Genomic DNA, 21,201 nt, shown 5'->3' on the forward strand with positions numbered 1-21,201 from the left:
CGTAAAAGGATGTGTGGAATTTACTGATATTTAAAATCGTTGATGTGAACTCTGTAAATACTCGGTCACCGCGTCATTGGTAGGTCGCCATAAGGTCAATTTGCAGCTCTTTTCTGATTTAATTTGACCATTTGCATTTATGAATACTGTTTTGTTTAAAGAAACATTAACATGTGGGGCAACACATTAAGCATTTCAAAACACATTTATATTTTATGCAGTATGTTCTCACTCAGTCTCCATACAATAGCTGTCAGATAGATCATTTGCGGATTAGGTTCATATTTGCAGATGATCGATAACATGCTGGATAAATCTTTTGTATTGTTATTTAAAATTCAAATCCAGATATTCACTGCAGAAACTGGCAAATGAACAAAACCAATGTATTTTTATTTTTTTTGAAAGTTCAAAACAACTTCCATTTGCAAAGTAACTGTTGTCGCCTTCATATCAGTATATTATGTTGGAATGACACAAATAATGATATTTAAGGAAATTATCTTTTCTCCCCACCCTGTATCATGCAAGGTTCACGGGTGTTTAGCCTTTATATCGTCATTTATTTTAAAAATGTCATATATACAACGAGATTAAGATAATTCATGCTTTTACTTTGTAACACGATTTCTTTTCAACAGTGTATGTTTAATATATTTTTCAACGCACTTCCCTTTTGATTAAAGAATAGAGCCGAGCTTTTACGATAAATCATCCTCAACATAGTCATCTTCGAGAGAAGCAGAAAGGCGTTGTGCACATCAACACAGTTACTACTCATGATGCATAGTGGTCCCCTGAGATATAATGTGGGGGAACATTAACAACATGTGGTACAATTATCTATTTTAGAATCCTTTTAATCACAGGCGTAAGGTATGGTATCTCATATTGATGTTTTAAGTATGTATCCTGAAGGGAAGGTTCCAACTATTGTCTTATGAATTCAGTTTTAAATAATTAAAAAGGTTGCATGTGTTTGTGTTCGTACCAAATATCATCCGTTGTCTTAAAGTACACATACAATTTGCAGCTGTGTTAATTAAAAGCATGCCTTTTTTGTCCTTTACGTGTTGACATTTGTTTTTGTTTTATGTAAACTGAACTAACATTCAAACAAAATATACACACACACGCATTAATCATAAAATATTTACAAAATAATACTACGTTTGGGATCAAGCATTATGCTATTATTTTGTTTAGGATTTTCATATATTTTTTTTTTTCAAATTTATACTAGTTGAGTACTATATCAAACTATTTTGTGTTATACGTTGTACGTACTCTCCTTTCATAAATTCAACAGATTAGATGTTTAATGGAAATAAACGTTTTTTCGTACGCATACCGGTCACTCAAGAAAACCGTTTGAACATAAATTGCCTGGAAATTCAAGCCATTTTTCCTTTACAGAGTGTCGAAAACTGGTTTCATTTGAACGTATTTAATTAAATTGTTCTTTTGCAAAATCGAAAACAAGATAAGAATTATATACAGGGAATCTCCAAAAAGGACATGCTTTTAACACAGTATAATATTTTATCTCTTGCAAGCCCTTAAATGTTTGCATGCAGCCAATGAAGTCAGGGACGTTTATTAATGTCAACAGATTGTCGTTTACGGTGAATAGCAATCGTAAAAAAATAAATTGCTTTTAATTATTTATACGCTCTAGAACGGTTGAACGGATTAAAGGTATCGATCCGTTTGAGATACTCGACCAGCAATACAGTTGTATAAAAGTATGGATTTATAGGAAACGGATAAACTATTGAATATATAAATCAACTGACCTACCATATCTCTTAGTTGTGGGAGGAGTCCTCTTTGCAAGTTTTGCACCAGCAGGCCACAGTGCATAATATATAGAAAAGAACATAAATAAGACACCCAGAGTATTTAAATAATTACACCCTTAAAGAGAGATAAATGTACACAAAGAATGAAAATATAGTCTTGTTTAATTGAGAAATATCAGTCACTGGCAATGCGAATTACACTGGCATACTTGTTGTTCTATTATGTAGAATTGATATGTCGTATTAAATGAGCCCGAAGAAGTAAAATAATATACACCATTTACCTCAGATAACAAATAGCATATAACAGTTAGATTTCTCCAAGTGATTAAATCATTTTATTGATCTGTGATTAAATTTAAATTCATGTATCGTGATATATTTGTACACGGATAAAGGTTTGGTATATTTCACAAAAAGTGTGGACAAATGTTGTTGTTTTCTATGAAAGATAGTTTCGATTCTACATAAACGTGAGGGCCCTAGCAAAGAGTCCTAATGACATGACTGACAATTTATCAAACATTTAGAAAAGTCATAATTGAAAGATATGGGGTTGTGTTTTAGAGCCATGAATAACGAATGGTTCTTAGTCATCAATGAAAAGATATCCTACATAAGATAACAGTTGTTCTATGTTATTCTTTTTCTAATTCGAGGAAAAATAAATGTTCCTCGCGTCTCTGTTTTTCCAGACTTACCAAGGGACCAATTTCCTTCTCTCAATATTAAATTAAGTGCCCTTCTGCTCTAATTATCTACATATCACGAACAGGAACGCAAGGCATACATCTGATGGAACAAAGGATGTTTTTGGTGTCTAGACCACATAAATTACGCACATATTACATGAACAAACTAAAAGTACTAAACCACAAGACAAAACAATCCTAGTACAAAAGGGAAAATCGGTATGTTGTTACCTGAGAAATTGATATAAATATTTAACCAATTTCTTTTCACATGTCATTCTATATTTAATTTGTGGTCGTGACTGGATTAATGAATTATGTAAGAAATATAACATTGTGTATACAAATTCATACTTGAAATAGATACAGTTTTCATATTTATTTATTGTTGATGTTGTTTCGTCTTTTAACTATTTATTCGTCTCGGCATGTCAAAAACATTTACGGAAGTTCCATGAAATCTAGGTTTGATACTTGGAAAAACAAATTGAATTACCCTGTTTTTCTTAAAGGACACGGGCCTATTTGTGCTTTTAAACAAAGCCACTGAAATAAACACTGTTATTGAGTCATATTTAAAATAGATGAGTCCGTAGATATGGCTAAAATGTCATTCAGACATGTTGAACCTAATTTAAGTAATTTTAACGTAACGCGTCACATGGAATTAAATCAATGTTTTTCATAATTTAGTTTGACTAGCATTCATAAAGTATTAGGTATGTGGCCAATAGTCTAGCTGTCGATTATCGTTACTTGTAACCGTCGTAATGTCGAAATCTCTTCTACCATTTCTGAAATAATACTATAGCAACTACAAAAACGCTAACGCTTGTCTGTCCTTCAGTTAATGTGACAAATAATCAGGCTGACTGTAACGGTCGTGGTGTGAAAGCCTTTTTGTTATACCTAATCTGAAACATTTCAATTGCATCTTCAGGGACGTTTTCGAATGCCTATCTGTCTACGACAATAAATAATCTAGTTGGAAGAAAGGTTTTGCAATGAAATATAACCTTATATGACGCGGAAAATAACTTCAGAATAAATGTACCCCGGGTCTTGAAAACATATTATTGCTCACCCTGACATTATTATGTCGCCATTGATACGTATGTGTTATATTGACGTCATAATAACAATAATGATGTCAACATGCATGTGAAAATTAATGATCTTCGTAATTTTCCGGTTCGATTGAGGGTTGCAACCACTTCTTATATAAGTTGCATTGCATTCATAAAGTACTTTGCCTCTAAATAGTCCGAACTAGTCAGTTTTTAATTATTTAAATACGTCAAGTAACATTTTCATGAAACAACCAAAACAAGATTGTAAAAATCATTTTCGTCGTAGGCTTTGGGAAAAAGAACAGAAACCAAACGTATGAATCAACGCGTTACATGAGATATAATTGAATAGTACATGTTCAAAGTTGTTTCATTCTATTCAGATTTTGTTTTCGTACGACTTCTTATTACTGCTTGAATGTTTGTCTTATTCATATTTACACCTCAACTTCCATTCCTTAAATGAACCCACTTTCGGCAATTGCGTTCATCAATCGATGAATGCAACATCTTCGGATATGTTCGGATCGCAATTCATCGCAGAACAATAGACATGAAAAGTATTGATCTTGTTATTGTTTGTATTGTATCAGCAGTTCCGGTAAAATATAAATCAACATTTAAGAAAGTGTTAATTTATTATTTTTTAAATGTATTGTCGCCAAACGTGTTTAAATTATACGTTTATAAGTGATTTCAAGTGGTTGATCTTTTCCCGCGTAATTGTGACGTCATTTAAAAATGTTTCCGGTTACAGTCGGGTCGTTCTATTTACAGAATGGGTAAAAAAGAATTAATGAATGGTTTTCTTAAATGAAACGAAGTATTTTTTTAACAATTCTTGAATGAAATAAGGACCTTTTGGTGTAAATATAAGTAATGAATTGCGGGGTTGATGTTCCTTCTGTCTCCACACATTTTGACCAGCCCGATTGCGTTCATACCCCGATAAGGACATCAACCCCGCAATTCATTCCTTAAGTATTCAATATTTTAAAATCATTGATTCTATGCGCTCATTCTCGCTTGACGTATTGACAAAGTCAAGTCATATTAAAAAAACAGACAAAAGACACGTAGGGAATTCGCCAATGAATTTCTACGTTTGTGTTCTTTTATTTTATACAAAATGCATGTATTTCCGAATACATGCAAATGGAATACATTCAGGTACATTTCGAAAGATAAATACATATATTCACGCAAAACACGTTCAACCGGAAATGCAGAGATTAGAATATATTCAGGTTATGATTTACATGTTCACTATTTTAGAATTCATGATAAAAAACACTTTCAACTCAATTTAAACAGCATTGCCCATCGTTCATAAAATACCTCAATATAATATTTAAAGTCTAGATAAAACTGTTTATAAAAAAGCAAGTCTGAAAAAGGAACACTGATAGATACTGATATGGTAGATATTGTTTCAAAAACATTTGCATTTGCATAATATTATTGGTTTCAGCAATAAAATATAATGAACAGTATTTTCGATTGATGCACATTAAGACCAATTTACAGTCGACTCTAATTTACTTCAGGATAAGACATACACGGACATCCAAGGTAGAAGATTTGCCACTTATGTAATTACGGATCACAAGAGAGCTGCAAACTGTCATACTATCCCAGTAATTTATTTAAGGTATATAAACTAGAAAAAAATATCTTCATTTCGCATCAAAGGAATGACACTTACAAAAGAAACACGTTTTGTATATTCCTTTACACAGTGTGATGTGTATATACAATCTCCTCGTAGCGTCATAATATGTGTTGCCCATTGTATTTGTTTCCAAAACAGTGCTTAACACATATTAGTACTGTTATAACAACTACAATTAAATTAGAATACATTTTTAACGCTCTAAAAATACATGAAAGGGGCTAATCTGAACATAGTTAAATTATACTTGCTTGAACTGGTCACTCAACCATTGTTGGTATAAATGTATGAAAACGATTCACGATAAATACTTTCCATTTTTTATTCTTTGGTTACTAATTCCCCATACCACACATTGAAACAACTAAAGCATCAAATAGTTGACAAACTGTACTTAGAATAACCATTTCACATCCACAATCATTGTATTTAATGTCATGAAACCTTTACAACCTCAAGTGCTTTGATAAAAAGCTTCCAGTGTAGTTAATTTTAAATTAATTTGAATTATTATCTAAATTATTAAAATATGAAAAACTTCTAGCGGTTTATCTCCATTTAACCATTTTTTTCAGTAACTTTAATAGGGCCTTTTTTTCTAAACACCACAATTTTACTTTAATGAGGGCTTCCTAGATCCAAAAAAAAACAAACAATTTCGTGCAAAAGGCCACGACGTTTTTGTAATTGTTCAAAACATTTACCATGTTTAATCTTACTAAAGATACTAATTTTAATGATTGAACAATGCATGTCTAACTCTCAATCTAAACATCAGACTTTTATAAGAAACTTTAAACCACCATAATACAAAACGCTGTTTAATCATTGAGGAAGTGCACATAATGTCGTTTTTTGGAATAATGTTACTTTATAAGTATATTTTAACATGCTGAAAATCAAGCCTGATTCTAGTGTGCGTAATTGAATTTGTGGGATAAATTAGGATTAGTTTAGTAATTGGTTTCATCAAACAATATAAAACTTCAAATATTTTGCTCTTCTGATATCATCAAAATTATACTATTAACGAAGTGCAGTCAAAGATGCTCTCGCAGTGAAGCGTCCATGTCGCCTGCATAACATTACCTACTCATGATTTAGTTTATGTTTTCGCTTATAGAAATATAATGCCAGAAATAAAATAATAAGAAAAGTTGGGTGTACAGTTTTTCCATTAAAAACATAATTTTCTTATCTACATCAATAATGAAGGTGTCATTGATAAAGAAATTGTTTTTGTTTGATTAATGTGTCAATCATAAAGAGGAAAGAATGGAGCTACTACATGCTGCTGACATAACTTGAGATTTCAATGAAGGATTGGTCGCATTTTTCTTGCGTTTATTTCTGTATGAACGCAATACGGCACGCGAGCAAATTCCATGCGTGATTAATACAATGTTATAATGATTATTTCGTCAGCAGCATTAAATTCTAGTTTTTAAGTTAATGTTGGCAATGCTTTCCCAGAAAAGGCAAAACAACACTTGATTATTGTGGCGCGTTAAATCGCCAAACGAAGCGGAAGTTTAACAATAATATCCGATAACAACAATAACACACAAACAACATGGATCATTATCTAAGAAGATAAGCTATATCTAGATACATTTAGCATTGGTAAAATCCATTAGTGATTATAAATAATAAAACAAATGTGTTGACAACATCTAGAATGGGGTAAATGATACATAGCATGACTGAGCTTTCGTACGTAGTAATATTGAAAAGGGGTTATAGTCCTCAATTTCCTTTCAAATGGCTATTACGATAAACATTCTATTTCGACCTGCAAACTCAGCGGAGAACGAGAAACCAGCAACAGAATATAAACAATGACAAAATTTATTTTACAGTTTAACATAAGAGATTTCACATAAGCTATGCTTACATTTAAACATCGAAAATAATAGTCCAACAATTCACAAAATATCTTCACTGATCCTTGTGTAGTTACAGTCAACTGAATAAGATAAACATGAAACACATAATTTGAGCACTTTTTATATCAAACAGCACTATCAGTATAAATACTCATGAGGTTTAAATGTAACCATCAGAGATTCACTTAAAATGATCTGACAGTGGTGAAACTATTTTAGGAACATTAGTTTTTCTTTCCCCTCCTAGGATCAGGGAAGTTTGCCTTTATATACCCAATACGAATTTTTGAGGGTATACTACAAAAATCCTCTAGAGCCTCCTCTCAAATTCTTAAGGAATCATATTTATTCCAAAACATGAATTGTACAGAAAATTATAGAACAATCGATATAAATGCTCGTTTATAAGTCGTGATCGGTGTTTAGGAAATATCCAGCACTTCAATTTCAACAAATCTTGATAATGTTTTAGCCAAACAGTCAATTATCAACTAATTTTTTAATTTGCTTGAGGAAAATCGCCGATTTTCTTGTCAACTGTGAGCTCCTTAAACTAGACCTTCAAGTGGAGGTAGGTTAATAAAAGAACAAGTTAACGCGGATATGGATTTATCTTAGTTTCGTATATTACTACAATCAAAGTTTCATTCATATTTATAGTGAATTCAAACATTTCGGTCATTGTTTTAAGATTCCCAGACGACGATTATTGATTATTATTTTTTCGATCGTATGGTATTTTCGCACCAGCCTAGGCGAAATTCTTGCAATCAAATGGGGTCATACGGTATCCGACTAACCGAATTAGATACAAACCATAGCCTTGCGATTTTGATATTATCACCGCTCGTGCTCTGACGTCACAAATTGTACCGTCTGATCTGCAGCCGACACATTCCAATAAATGTGTTAACTTTCACTGGTTTTTGTTTGGATTTCAGTTGATGGGACATAAATAAGGCGAAATAAATAACCATTGATAATTGCTGATAAATTAATATAACGATAAATGAAATGTGTATTGGAACCTGCCAGTTAGCCAGCATTAATTCGCAAAGCCTAATCGTAAGAAGCCTGCATGATATTACGCAATGCCTTATCGTAAAAAAGTAAGTTTTATTTTGGACATGGATATGGATAAATAACACCGCGAACTATAATTCAAAATATTTTCATTAAAAAGACAGCAAAATATGTCTTCGGTGATCAACCACGTGTTTTGACCGTAAACATGCGTTTGCCAATTTTAAGATATCGGACAGCGTTCGCCGCCCTCCGCCATTTTGTTTTTTCGTCTCGAATATACATAATCATGAATGAAAGTATATTCTCCGGGGACATTGAAAGACAAACAAAGAAAATAATAACGATATATTATTTAAAGAAATATATTTTTTTACAATAGAATTTAAAAACAATATAATTGTTTTTATTTTTATGTCTAAAAAAAGATTAGGGTCGGCGAGGAAAAAATAGGGTCGGTCGGGTTACCGGAAACACAGGTATTATTTTTTTGGCCTAACTAGTAGTATTTTACAAAGTATTAAACATAAAAGTTTGCTTTGTATAGTTAATTAGCTCAGAGGCCAAATATCATAATCACAAACTTAACAATAGTTTCTACCCAAAAAGTTTTCGTACGTTTTGAGATAACACATTCTATGGAAACATATTTGCTCATAGCAATGCAATATCATATGATGCGGGGCAAAGAGAACGTTAGAATGCTATCGATTAACATTTCGGTAATTTCTCCTAGAAAATATAGAACAACATTTCAACTATTTTTAACCGAATAACGCATCGCACTGTATATAGCAAATACCAACGTTTTGGCGGCCTAGACCCTGGAATACAATAATCCGATTGACGGCCTCATGCCAAACTCCGGCAGATCCAGATATTCGAGATGGTAGAATCAAATGCACTATAATTGTACAAATATGCGCATTGGCATTGACACTAAGTAGTAGGTACGCTTTCTCATGTTTTGGATGACAGATTATTGGTTTCTAAACAATATGTCAAGTATTCAAAATGATTTATCATAATTTCTTAAAGTTCTTATCTTAATTATTATTTGTTTTATTGATATTGAATATGTTGCTTTGTATTCTTTATGGTGCTAAACGACTAAAATCCTATTATCCCCTGGTCATTCACACATCCTCATCACGGCCAATAGCTACTACATAATTTTGAAAACAGAGACCAGATGAGACCGGGACCGGATAAGACCGGGACTGTTAAATCGTATCGCCAAACATTCACGATCACTACTTACTAATGATTATAAGTATCAACGATGGCATGCAGACATATTTTTTAATATATATACATATACTTGTCAACTTCAGTAGCGATCCATATCCGCGATTGACTTTATATGTTTGAAAGACAAAGTACTGAAGTATTTTCCGCAATTCCTGTATGATGCATGGTATATTTAAATAGACAATACCTTTATTTCCAAATACAATATAATTATAAGATGATTTACGTTACTTGTTAATTCATTAATTACAACAGTAGCTCGCAGAGCTAATTTCCAACAAAATGCAAAATTAAATATGCATTACCAATAACGTAACACAGAACCTAGAATATAATAAATATAAATAGACAAACCTATAAAAAATTATGTATCAATTAATTGTTATATAGTTACCAATGTAAAATGAAATGTTTTGAGTTTGACAGAGTAAATTCATGTTGTTTGATTGTAAAACAATTTCTTCAAAACAGTACATGTGCACCAAATTTCTATACGTCATCAATTTCAAATGCGAACATCATGCTAAGCATTGTCATCTTTTTCGAGAGAAGCACAAATGTATGGTTTAATCAACACACTAATATCTCACATTTCGTCGATTTGGTCCCGTGAGAAAGAATGTGAGAGAAATTAACGTCATAACGTCCAATCCTCAATGCGATCATTTTATCACAAGTGTATGACATGGTTTCTCAAATAGATGTTAAAGACTTGCGTCCTTGTGGGGAGGTTCAAATTATTTTCGAGAGTATTAAGTTTGACATAATTTAAAAGTTTGCAGATTTTGTGACTCGTAAAGAATATCATCTGTTGCTGGTTTGATTCTGCTGAAATTACACATAGAAATTGTGTGTTACTGACATTAATTTAAGTATGTTTTGTATGTGTCGGCGATTGTTTTATTTGAATTTGTAATGTAGAGATATACATGCAGGCTTATCATAATCAAAGACACACATAATTTACATAATAATACCCACTATGCGATGAAGTTTTGTGCAAGAATCTCGTTGAGGATTTCCATATTAAAACAAGTTTAATGAATACACGATTTAAACCATCCTTGTTACTTCACTTTTTTATCTCACTCACCCAAGAACAAACCCTAATCTCATTTGATAATAGAAATAACATACCCCGGTAAATCAAGCCCTTGTCCCCTCCAGAGTACCAAACTACCGGTAACTAATTCAGTTTTTTATTTCAAAATTGAAAACAAAATAAGACTGTACTAAAACAAACATAACAAACTGACATGATTAAAACAAAAACAAACTTTATATTTTACCTATGGTTATACCTGAACTTTTACTGTGCACCTGAAGACGCCCCAGTCCCCTTTATAATATATGCATATAACCATGACAAATGCTCTCCACAAAGTGAACTTTGTGTTAAATAGAAATAGAACAAAAAATAAATATTTTGTTAACATTTAAAGCATAAACTCTCGAATGCATATCAAACGATATGTTAGGTTGAAGGGAAAGCTCTTGATTCGCAAGCATTATGCCTCCACAAACAAGACCATTCCAAGGCGGTAACTAACAATCCTTGATAAACATACCTAGTTTTTTATATAATATAATATGTATGCACCGTGCTGCTTGTGGAGTTTTGTGCTGTTCTTCCATGTTTCTTGTTTGTGATTTTATGTTCTGTGTCTTTGGCGTTTAACCAGTGCCATTAAACCGGGTTTATGTTTAAACATTTTGCTACTGAGCTTGTTTCCGTAGCTTGTCGCATAAATATGGCAAAGTAGTATTAAGCATGAACATTTATACGACCACTGGAGGAAAGATAAATGTCCATTAGATTGCGATTAACATGCTAAATATTCCACAGCCTCTGCAATAATCATGGCACTTTCCTAATCGTTACCTTATTCTAAAGAATCACTATGTCAAGTGAATCATCCCTAAAAAAAGTAACAAACTTAACTATCTGGATTGATTTGCAAATATCGTATTCCCGTTAGATGAATTCAGAACCCCAGAGAATAAAACATTTTCTACAAATTTGTGATAAAATTTAATTTCAGATATGGTGATATATTTGGCACTTGGTAACAGTATGGTGTTGGTGTATTTCAGCCAAAGGGAGGACAAATGTTTCATTTCTTCAATGAAAAAAAATATTCGATGGTGAACAATATTTCGGGACAAGCAAACAGTCTATGAGGCAAATCTTAAATATATCAGTAATCAAGACCCGTATAAACCAGTCTCCCCACAAAGCAATTGAGGATGTACGGTTTATGTCATCACATACAATACATTTTACATTCGAGCGTTAATTCATCTGTTCTACGTCTGACTTGGCAAAATTACATTTTCAGCCGTAAATGTTCCGAGCACGTCATTTTTTAAGGTTTACCATGGGACAAATTTTATTCTTGTGACATTTAATTTATTGTCACGTTATTAAGTTACCACGACATTAACCGTAACACATACGTCTGATGGAAAAGATTAAGTCTTATAGATTTCTGGAACACACAAATCACGCACATGAGAAATCCTCGAATAAGAGGCATTCACATATGTCTTAACTTGAGCAAAACTGGCTTAAATGTTTGACAAACTTTAAGGGAACAATTGTTTTCAAACAAATAATTTTGTTTTGCGGTCTTGCATAGGCATATAATGCTTATAATTGATGGTGTTATTCTTTTTTTAAATTTGCTTTTTCATTTACCCAGAAAAATAAATGTACAATCAAGTATCATGCAATCTGGATTAAGCAGGAAAATATAACAACTTAAGAGATAAGATTTGATATGGCTTTGGTCCGTCTTAAAGCATAGCACTTGAGTATTATCACACATGCAGGTTGAAAAAAATGACAAACGTACTAAACAAAACAACGTACTACTTTGTTTTCTATACCGGACTTGACTTTTAGCAGAAATCACTGAAATACACACTGTAATTTTACTCAAACATTAAAATGTCCAACATTTATTGAGGACATTAAAACTGAATTTATATTACATGTGATATAAACGTTTAACTGAACTAATATTCACAAAACACCACGAATTATCAAAATCTATTTGAAATACCGATTTGTCAATGATACAATGACATCTTTAGACGGACGGCACAGACAAGATATAACTGATTTATTTGTCTAAAGCTATGATACACCGTATTCAATTATACTTAACAAGTTTCAAAATTTTAGATTTTTTTTATCCAATTCATGTATTAAAACAATGATTGAACGTAACTCATATTTACCATCAAGATTTTACATTAAATATAAAAAATAAATGCGTATGATAAGCAAATCAATGATAATGGTATTGAATATTTCTTGTTAGGAAAAAAACAATAATCAGGAATTTGGAATGTAATCTATAATCTGCAACAATTACATAAACATATGAAGATGATTTTTATAACTGCAAATGAAATATAGCTGCACTACATCGATCTTGGTACATAGATCAGACAAACCTACCCCTGACAAAGTTTGGTTAATCAACACATTTCGAGAAAACGTCCATTATTTTCTCACACGGCCATTAGCCTGTTAGTCAATGGAATTCGGGATCATTGAATACGCTTTAGTGCAAATGAGAGTTCATCCGAAGCTACGGGCATTGAAGTTGTTGCATTATTCTGTTTTGTAATCAGCTAGGTCATTATCGATTTGAAAACGAATTGTTAACGTTCAAATACGTAAGTGATATAATTTAAATGTTTAAATACTGATTTTCTCATTATCTGTTTCCGTTAAGAAAAGTATCCGTGTTGTGAAAAATAACTTTGCAACACGTTTATAATGATTCCAAGAATACAATTGTACAGTTGATTATAGATTTAAGAATACAAAAAGCCTTCATAATGATTTAAACAATGCATTGTTGCATAACGTGGATTAACATTCATACTGATTTAAAGAATACAGCAATGCAAAGCGTTAATACTGGTTTAAAGAATAAATTATTGCACAACATTGATAAATGTTTAAAGAATACAACATTACCGACGTTCATATTGGTTTCAAAAATACAGCATTGCACAACGTTGATTTTAGTTTCAATAACACACCATTTTACACCGTTAGCAATAAACAATTGTACAACGTTGATAAAGATTTCAAGAATACACAGCTGCATTATGTTGATTGTTTCAGAAATTCACTTTAAGACAATAATACAAACGCTTACAGTTTTCTTCAGGAAATGACATACAGTGAAACCATACGCAAAAGATGCGATATTTATGTTATAACCGGTCACAGGAGCCCTTATATCCCATTATTTTATTTATGATATCTGGTCAATATCAGAGCAATGCTCTTCACGCACCAAAAAGAATAACAATTGACATGGAAACACGATATCTGTTTCTTTAAAAAATGAGACATTTAGTTTAAAAAAATATATTCACATTCGCCTAGTCCTTTAAAACTTGACGTTCATTTTGTATAACACGCAAGGATTTATGACGTCCTTGTATATTTCAATATTACGCTCAGATGGGATTAGTGCAACGGCATTTAACCAGTGGTAGCCGACGTTACTAATGTTAGCTATTTTTATACACACGTATGTTGTCGGTTTAACTTCTTTGAGAACAAATACTTAGTTGCAGAGGATACTGCTCAGTGTTTATCGTAATGAATAATAATTTAGAATGTATACATAAGTATTGATCGCATTTCCTCTTGTATTTTTGCTGTATGAACGCAGAAGTGCAAGCGAGCAAATTACCAAAAAAGCGCTAGCACGATTAACTTCACAATGACCATAAACGATTCAGTCATGATCAACCTCCATCCTCGCTTCTCATCAGTTCTTTGGGACAGCTTAAGTGACGAAAGTGGCATGTTTCCGTAACATACATATTTTTCTACATCTTCTTCACCATATCAAGTATAAGCTGAAATACTCACAGAAAGCTCAGAATCGAGGCACCAAGAGAGAGTCCACTAGCTCCGTCGTTATCAGAAAAACATCGATGAAACTAAAATTTGGATCAAATGTGTACTTAACCGAAGAAACTAACAACCAAATTATATTACGTTATACACAAACATTATAAAGTGAGCACAAGCGGTTCATGTATTTCTAGGACAAATATATTCGATAGCGGACAATATTTTAGCCCTTGCAAACAGGCTAAGAGGTATAGCTTACATTTCTCAGATATTTGAAAAACAATCAAACCCCGTATAAACCTGTCTTCCTAAAAAACAATAAAAGAGGGTATCGTTTTAGTCAACACATACAATACATCTTATATTTGTGTGCTAATAAGTCTGTTCTACGCCTAAATTGAGAAAATTAAATTTACCACAGTTAGTGTTCCTAGCGTCTCATTTTCTTCACATTTACTTAGGGACTAACTACATATTTGCCATTTTATTTAGGTCCCCTAGTCCATATAAACAGCCGCTTTAGAGTCTTTGACGATTTTTTATTTGGCGAATCTTCGCGTCCATATCTTGGTTCAAAGATTAGACAGACCTACCCCTGACCAGCTTTTATCCATATACGCATTTCGAGAAAAACGGATCAATTGTGTACAATAACAATGCATTTTCTAAGTTTTGTAACAGAATCAAGCTCAGTTGTGCAGCGGGATAGGTTTACTGATCTCGGTCATTCGTGTGCACACGGCTATAAGCATGATATTCAATGAAACTTCGGGTGATTAAATATGCTTTAGTGATAACTGAAAAATAGAATAGTGTTACATATTACAACAAAAACCGGCACAAAGGCCCAGCATTTAACTATGACCTTCTTTAGAGAGGCAAGGTTCAACGACTTACAGTCGTTTAGTGCAACACAGCGTCACAAGACAGCACACATCGAATTCATAAACTTTAAAACTCGTTATGTTGAATAACCGCTTAAAATGAATAGTGAAAACGGGAATAAATATAAAACTAGGGGTGTTGCATTGTCGGCAACTACGGTTCTTTTTCTTTACACTTCACACATACCGTGGTAAAATTGACTGATGAAGTCTCGTTTATTTGAAAATGCATGAGGTTTCGTCAGACTACATTTTTACGGAAAACATAAGTAAAGAGTCAATCAGTGCAAATATTTACGGAACCAATGAAACTGCCTCATTATTCATGATTTTCGGGCGGATCCGGCGATGGGGACGAAGAAACATTGTCATTACTACCTTTTTTTTATCAGCAAAGTCATAACATTTTTTAAAACAAACTGTGTCCGTTCAACTACTGAAGAAGGGAACGATGCTTGATCATCAAATGTCAAAGATATGCATCAGGCTTTTTACTAGCAAACGTTATTGAGTCTTACATTACTAACATCATTTTGAAGTGCGGAATTTTCTAAAGTTGCCATAATTCTTTACGATTCTTTTTATCCACTTGCCTATTATATTGTCCGGTTTTGTTTATTTATGTATAAATATATCGATAAAATAGTAGCATATATTGTTATTCGGGAAGAAAACTTTCAACCAAATATCAGTAGAAAAAGTGGTTCCCTCATTATCTGATGCCGCCTTTGAACGGATCAATGTTGTGAAAAACAACATTGCAAAACGTATGCAATGATTTCAAGAATAAAACATTTTAAAGAGTTGATAATGGCTGTCATTATACAACATTGATAAACGTTCAGAATGGTTTAAAGGGACTGTAAATCAGATTGGCACCAAAAAATGTTTTTTTCTGTAACGAATCTCAGGACAACTATTTAATAAATGTTTAACTCTATGATATCATAATTGTAAAAAAACATACACAAAATGTAAAACAAAATCGAGTATGAGAGGCTTCGAACCGGTGTCGCCAAAATTGCAGTCCAGTGTTGTATCCATAGTGCTACTAAGGCTTGTCCTATGCAATTGGAATATTTAAGCTTTATACCTAACATGATCTTATCACGTGATAATATCGACCAGCCACTCACGCATACGGAATGAATTGTACTAGATAGACATACCTTGAAATCTTTTTTAATGGAAAAATACGAAAAAAATGCGAAAAATAAACTTTTTGTAAACTATATGGTACTTCAATAGTAAGTTTCAATGCATTATACACATCGATACCAAGTTTATGTTAGTTTTCGACAATTTTCTTTTTTTCCCTGTTTCATAATACGGAGTACAGCCCTTTAAAAATACAACATTGAAAACATAAATAATGGTTTAAATAATAAAACATTGCAACACGTTCACAATGGTTTTAAGATTACAACATTGCAAAACGTTCATAATAGTTTTATAATACAACATTGCAAAACGTTCATAATGGTTTTATAATACAACATTGCAAAACGTTCACAATGGTTTTATAATACAACATTGCAAAACGTTCACAATGATTTTATAATATAACATTGCAAAACTTTCACAATGGTTTTATAATACAACATTGCAAAACGTTCTGATGGTTTTATAAAACAACATTGCAAAACGTTCAATGTCGTTTCAAGAATACTGCATTACACAACGTTCACTTGGTAAAATACACAATTGCACAGCGTTGATTATGGTTTTGATAATAACATAATTGCACAACGTTGATAAAGGATCCAGGAATACAAAATTTCATTGTGTTGATGTTTTCAGCAATTCAATCTTGCTAACACTTTTTACGAGTGATGCAAATAAAGACCAAAATGCAAAACGTCTCTTTTTTGCAGGAATCGTCAGGAAGTGAAATTATAGACAGACAATGCGACATTGATGTTATTACCGATCACATGAGAGCTGTGAGCTGTCCTTATATCCAAATTATTCATTTAAGACATATAACAAGACCAAAGCAATATTCACTTCACCCGAGAGAGAATAACCCTTGAAGTTCACGTTATCTGTATTTTTTTAACGACGGGGAGTTTAGTTGAACAGTATGTGTTATCCGTTGCAAAACAACAGACTCTTATTAACGATGCACATTAACGATTAATTCTTTATCAACATCCATCCCTGCTTCTCATCAGTTCATCGGGCCAACTCGACTCACCCTGGTGGCCAGTTTCCGTGACATACAGGTTTATTATCAACCTCGTAGCTAAACAATACGTGCTCTCTGCTGTAAAACCACAGACCTTTATAAGTATTTTCAAAGCAACATTAACTACACGGAGAACATTAATTATTCATTGATAATCAACACCCATCCTTGCTGCTTATCAAGTCTTCGAACCAACTTGAACTAGAACTGTAAGCCAAAGGCTAACGAATACCCCCCAACCCTTCCCTGTCTAGGTTGTTTGCCCTGGCCTTAGTTATGGTATCATTAGAAAGCACAAGGCAATACATTTATTTAGTTTATTTAGCATACCTATTACTGAATCAGGGACTGCCATGGCACTGCAGCAGAGATCACAAAATGGTCACTATAGTATGTTGGTACTGTGTCCACACTTATCCCCTCCAGGAGCCTGTTGCAGTACAGATGATCCAGTTTCCCTCCTCTCCTATGTGTTGGTGCCTGAACGTACTGTACATAGCCATAGTAGCTCATTAACTTTTGCAATGCTTTCACAGTTGGGCCTTTAGTCCATGTATCTACATTAAAATCACCAACTATAAATGAAGTGATTCCTTGGGCAACAGCTGAAATAAGCCTTTCAAGTTGTGGTAGGAAGTCTTTTCCAATGACCTGTTATGGTAGAAAGAGAGTATACACAATCGTAGAGTTGGCATCAGTTTTGGTGAGACAATAACAAATTGATGCTCAGTCTTGACACACTGAAGTCTCCACTGTTTGAGGACAAGCAGGTCATCATGGATGAACATGGCCAAACCTCCTCCCCTTCCTGTTTTGGTGCTGGTCATCAGAGTAGAATGTTTTGGAATGGTTGGGCTGGGCTCTGTGGTGTTAATCCACGTCTCAGATAGGCATGCTATGTGTGCAAACAAAAGATAGCCATCTTTGCAGAGAGATTCCCAATGTGGCTTTAAAGAATTCACATTCAGACACAGTAGTTTGAAGTACACCTCCATGAAAGAGTACAATGAGTCTGGCAGTGCTTGGGTAAAGCAGGCAGACTTTTTCATTCTTTTAATTTCTTGCAATGCTGGAACATTAACCTTGATCTTGTTTTCAGAGACATTTCCAAGAAAAAAAAGGCCACTGATGTCTTTAGTTCTACTTATTGCTGTGTAAAACTGGCCTGGATGAAAAGAGCCTTCACATGCCACAACAAGTCTGTCTTCCGTTTTACCTTGCTCCTTGTGTATAGTGAGACCCCATGCAAGGGTTAAAGGGAACTGGACTCGTTTAGCTGTCACCTTTGAGTATTTCCCTAATTTGACTTGGGAGTCAACAGTAGGTATAGGGGTTGAGGCATCCTGTCCATCAGGTAGAAGTCCTTTTGCCTGTGATCGGCTACCCTTTCCAACACGCTCATTGTCAAACTTCACTAGAACATACTTTGGTTTGTAGTTTTCAATTTCATCCTCAGGAGGGGCTGGTATGAAGCCAGTAACAGTTCCTACTGCCGAGTTCACCAGTCCATCTGCTACATCCAAGTTTTTCACCAGCATGACTCTTGCATCCACAGCAAGTGAAAGGATTGAAAACAAGCCACCTGACATCTCTCTAAAGTTTGTGGTATCAATACAGCCTGTCTGTTCATCTTTTTTAGAGTCTTGTGCTCTGAAAGTATACACAGTAGTGGAGAGAGACTTCAACTTGTCAAGATTATGGTCATTGACATTCTTGTTATAGGCAAATATATGAGTTGCGTCTTTAGGGTAATCACTGGAATCTTTCTCAATTTGCCTGCCTTTCAACATGGATATATCACTGTCAGTTTGAGATCCTGTGCGAACTCTATTCAGGAGATCTGCAAATGAAGCATCATCTTTCTGCCGCTGTATTTCCGTGAGTTCTACAATCTTAAAATGATTCTGCCATAAAGATCCATATAATGCAGCAAGATCATCAGATGGGCGAGAAAACACTGCTCTTTGAGCAACAGGAGGTAGTTGCATCAAATCTCCAACTGCTAAAACTGATATGTCTCCAAATGGTTCCTCATTTCCCATAACATCGCAGAGACGTCTGTGAATTGTCAGCAACATATCTCCTCCAACCATTGAAACTTCATCAATAATCAACAGTTTCACATTTCCAAGTGCCTCTTTGAAGGTTGCTAACTTTTCTCCAGATAGTGGTATGTAGTCATCTGTGCTCTTGGAATGCAGTGGCAAACGGAAAGCAGAGTGTAGTGTGTATCCTGACACGTTATAGGCAGCTGCTCCAGTAGGTGCACACACTAACACGTGGGTTTCATCTTCTTGGCCACTGCGCATTAGAAGACGTGTAGCTGTCTGGACAATGGCTCTGACAACATGACTTTTTCCTACACCGGCACCTCCAGTGAGGAATATGTAAAAAGGCTCCGGTGCTGGTACCCTATGTGAAAGAAGCATTTTTGAACACCAGTCTACCACAAACTGATGGAGTTCTGACTGAAGTTTGTTTAACGAGGCAATGAGGCTGTAGTATTCAGATGTTGTCATGTTTTCAACAGTGAACTCAACTTCAAACTGTGGAACACCGATATCTGCATCGACTGTCCTTCTGGGACCTGGCTCAAATGCATTCATCACACTGTCAATAGCCTGTTGTCCTTCTTCTTCCCGATCAGCTCTGTCCTGTTGTGTCTGAGGAGCTAGCACATTCCAGGCCTCTTCAGGGTCTCCTGTCTGATCCAGATTCTCAACAGCCATGTCCACTTCATCTGCATGCTGCTGATACATAGCTCTGTTTTCTTCAATCACTTCAAGGTTTTCCATGTAACTATTTTGAAAAGACTCTCTACACAGATCATCAGTTTCTTTTCTCCAAGGAAAATACAGCAGGGGTTGAGAATGGTAGTACTGTTCTGGCTGCTTCTTCACAGACCACTGGTGCGACCGGATAATAGCTGGTGTTTTACGAAATGACATAGATCCCATCTGGTTCTGAAGAGTTATTGAATGATCACAAGAATCTTCATCAGAAGTTCCCCTAGATTTCTTTCCACCAGAATATCTGTACTTTGCTGCAAAGTCAGCTAGAAACATGTTATCCAAGGCCCTGGGTCTAGCTGCATAACGGTCCAGTAGGCCAGTCTGAAATAATAAATATTGTAATAAATAAAAGTATAGTGGAGAAAATCTGGTAGGGCAGTTTTGATATGGACTGGCGCATTAGCTCTTGATTTTGAGCTCTTTGTAATAAGTTGGTTATAACCCCTATAGTACTATAACATTTTGTGTATGTCCCCACTTAGGTATTTGTTGGAACTTTTGGTTAAGAGGCAGTACAGATCAATACCTGTGACCTTGTGACTTATGTGGTACACCTGGGACTGAACTCAGCTTGTCACAATATCTATAAGCCGCAACCTCCCTGACCGCAGGCGGACACTTAACAATTATAAAGCCATTCCACCCCTTGCAAAAGCAGTATAACAACAGTAGCATGCATGTTGTATTTTAATAACCAATGGAAACAGCTTTTATTTGGGTCATTGATTTTGAATTTCATAAGAAATGCAGTGTTTGCCATTTATGCAAATTAAGATGTTTTGGCAAAAATGATAAACAGTCAGAAACCCTTTCCTCCATGGGCATTTTTAAGATCATAATATATTGTTTCTAACAATATATTATGAAAAATGGATCAATAGGAGCAAATGGTCCATTTTTCATGTATTTTCAAATACTTCAGATTTTAGAGGGGTCTAGAGGGGCTTGTTTGGAGGAAACCGTTAACGAAATACAACTCACCATATACACATCAGTGTCATCATCATCAAGCTTCTCCAACATTTTCAAGGGTTTCATTAGGCGTGTGCG

The sequence above is a fragment of the Mya arenaria genome, chromosome 4 (assembly GCF_026914265.1).
Source record: "Mya arenaria isolate MELC-2E11 chromosome 4, ASM2691426v1".
Taxonomy (NCBI): domain Eukaryota; kingdom Metazoa; phylum Mollusca; class Bivalvia; order Myida; family Myidae; genus Mya; species Mya arenaria.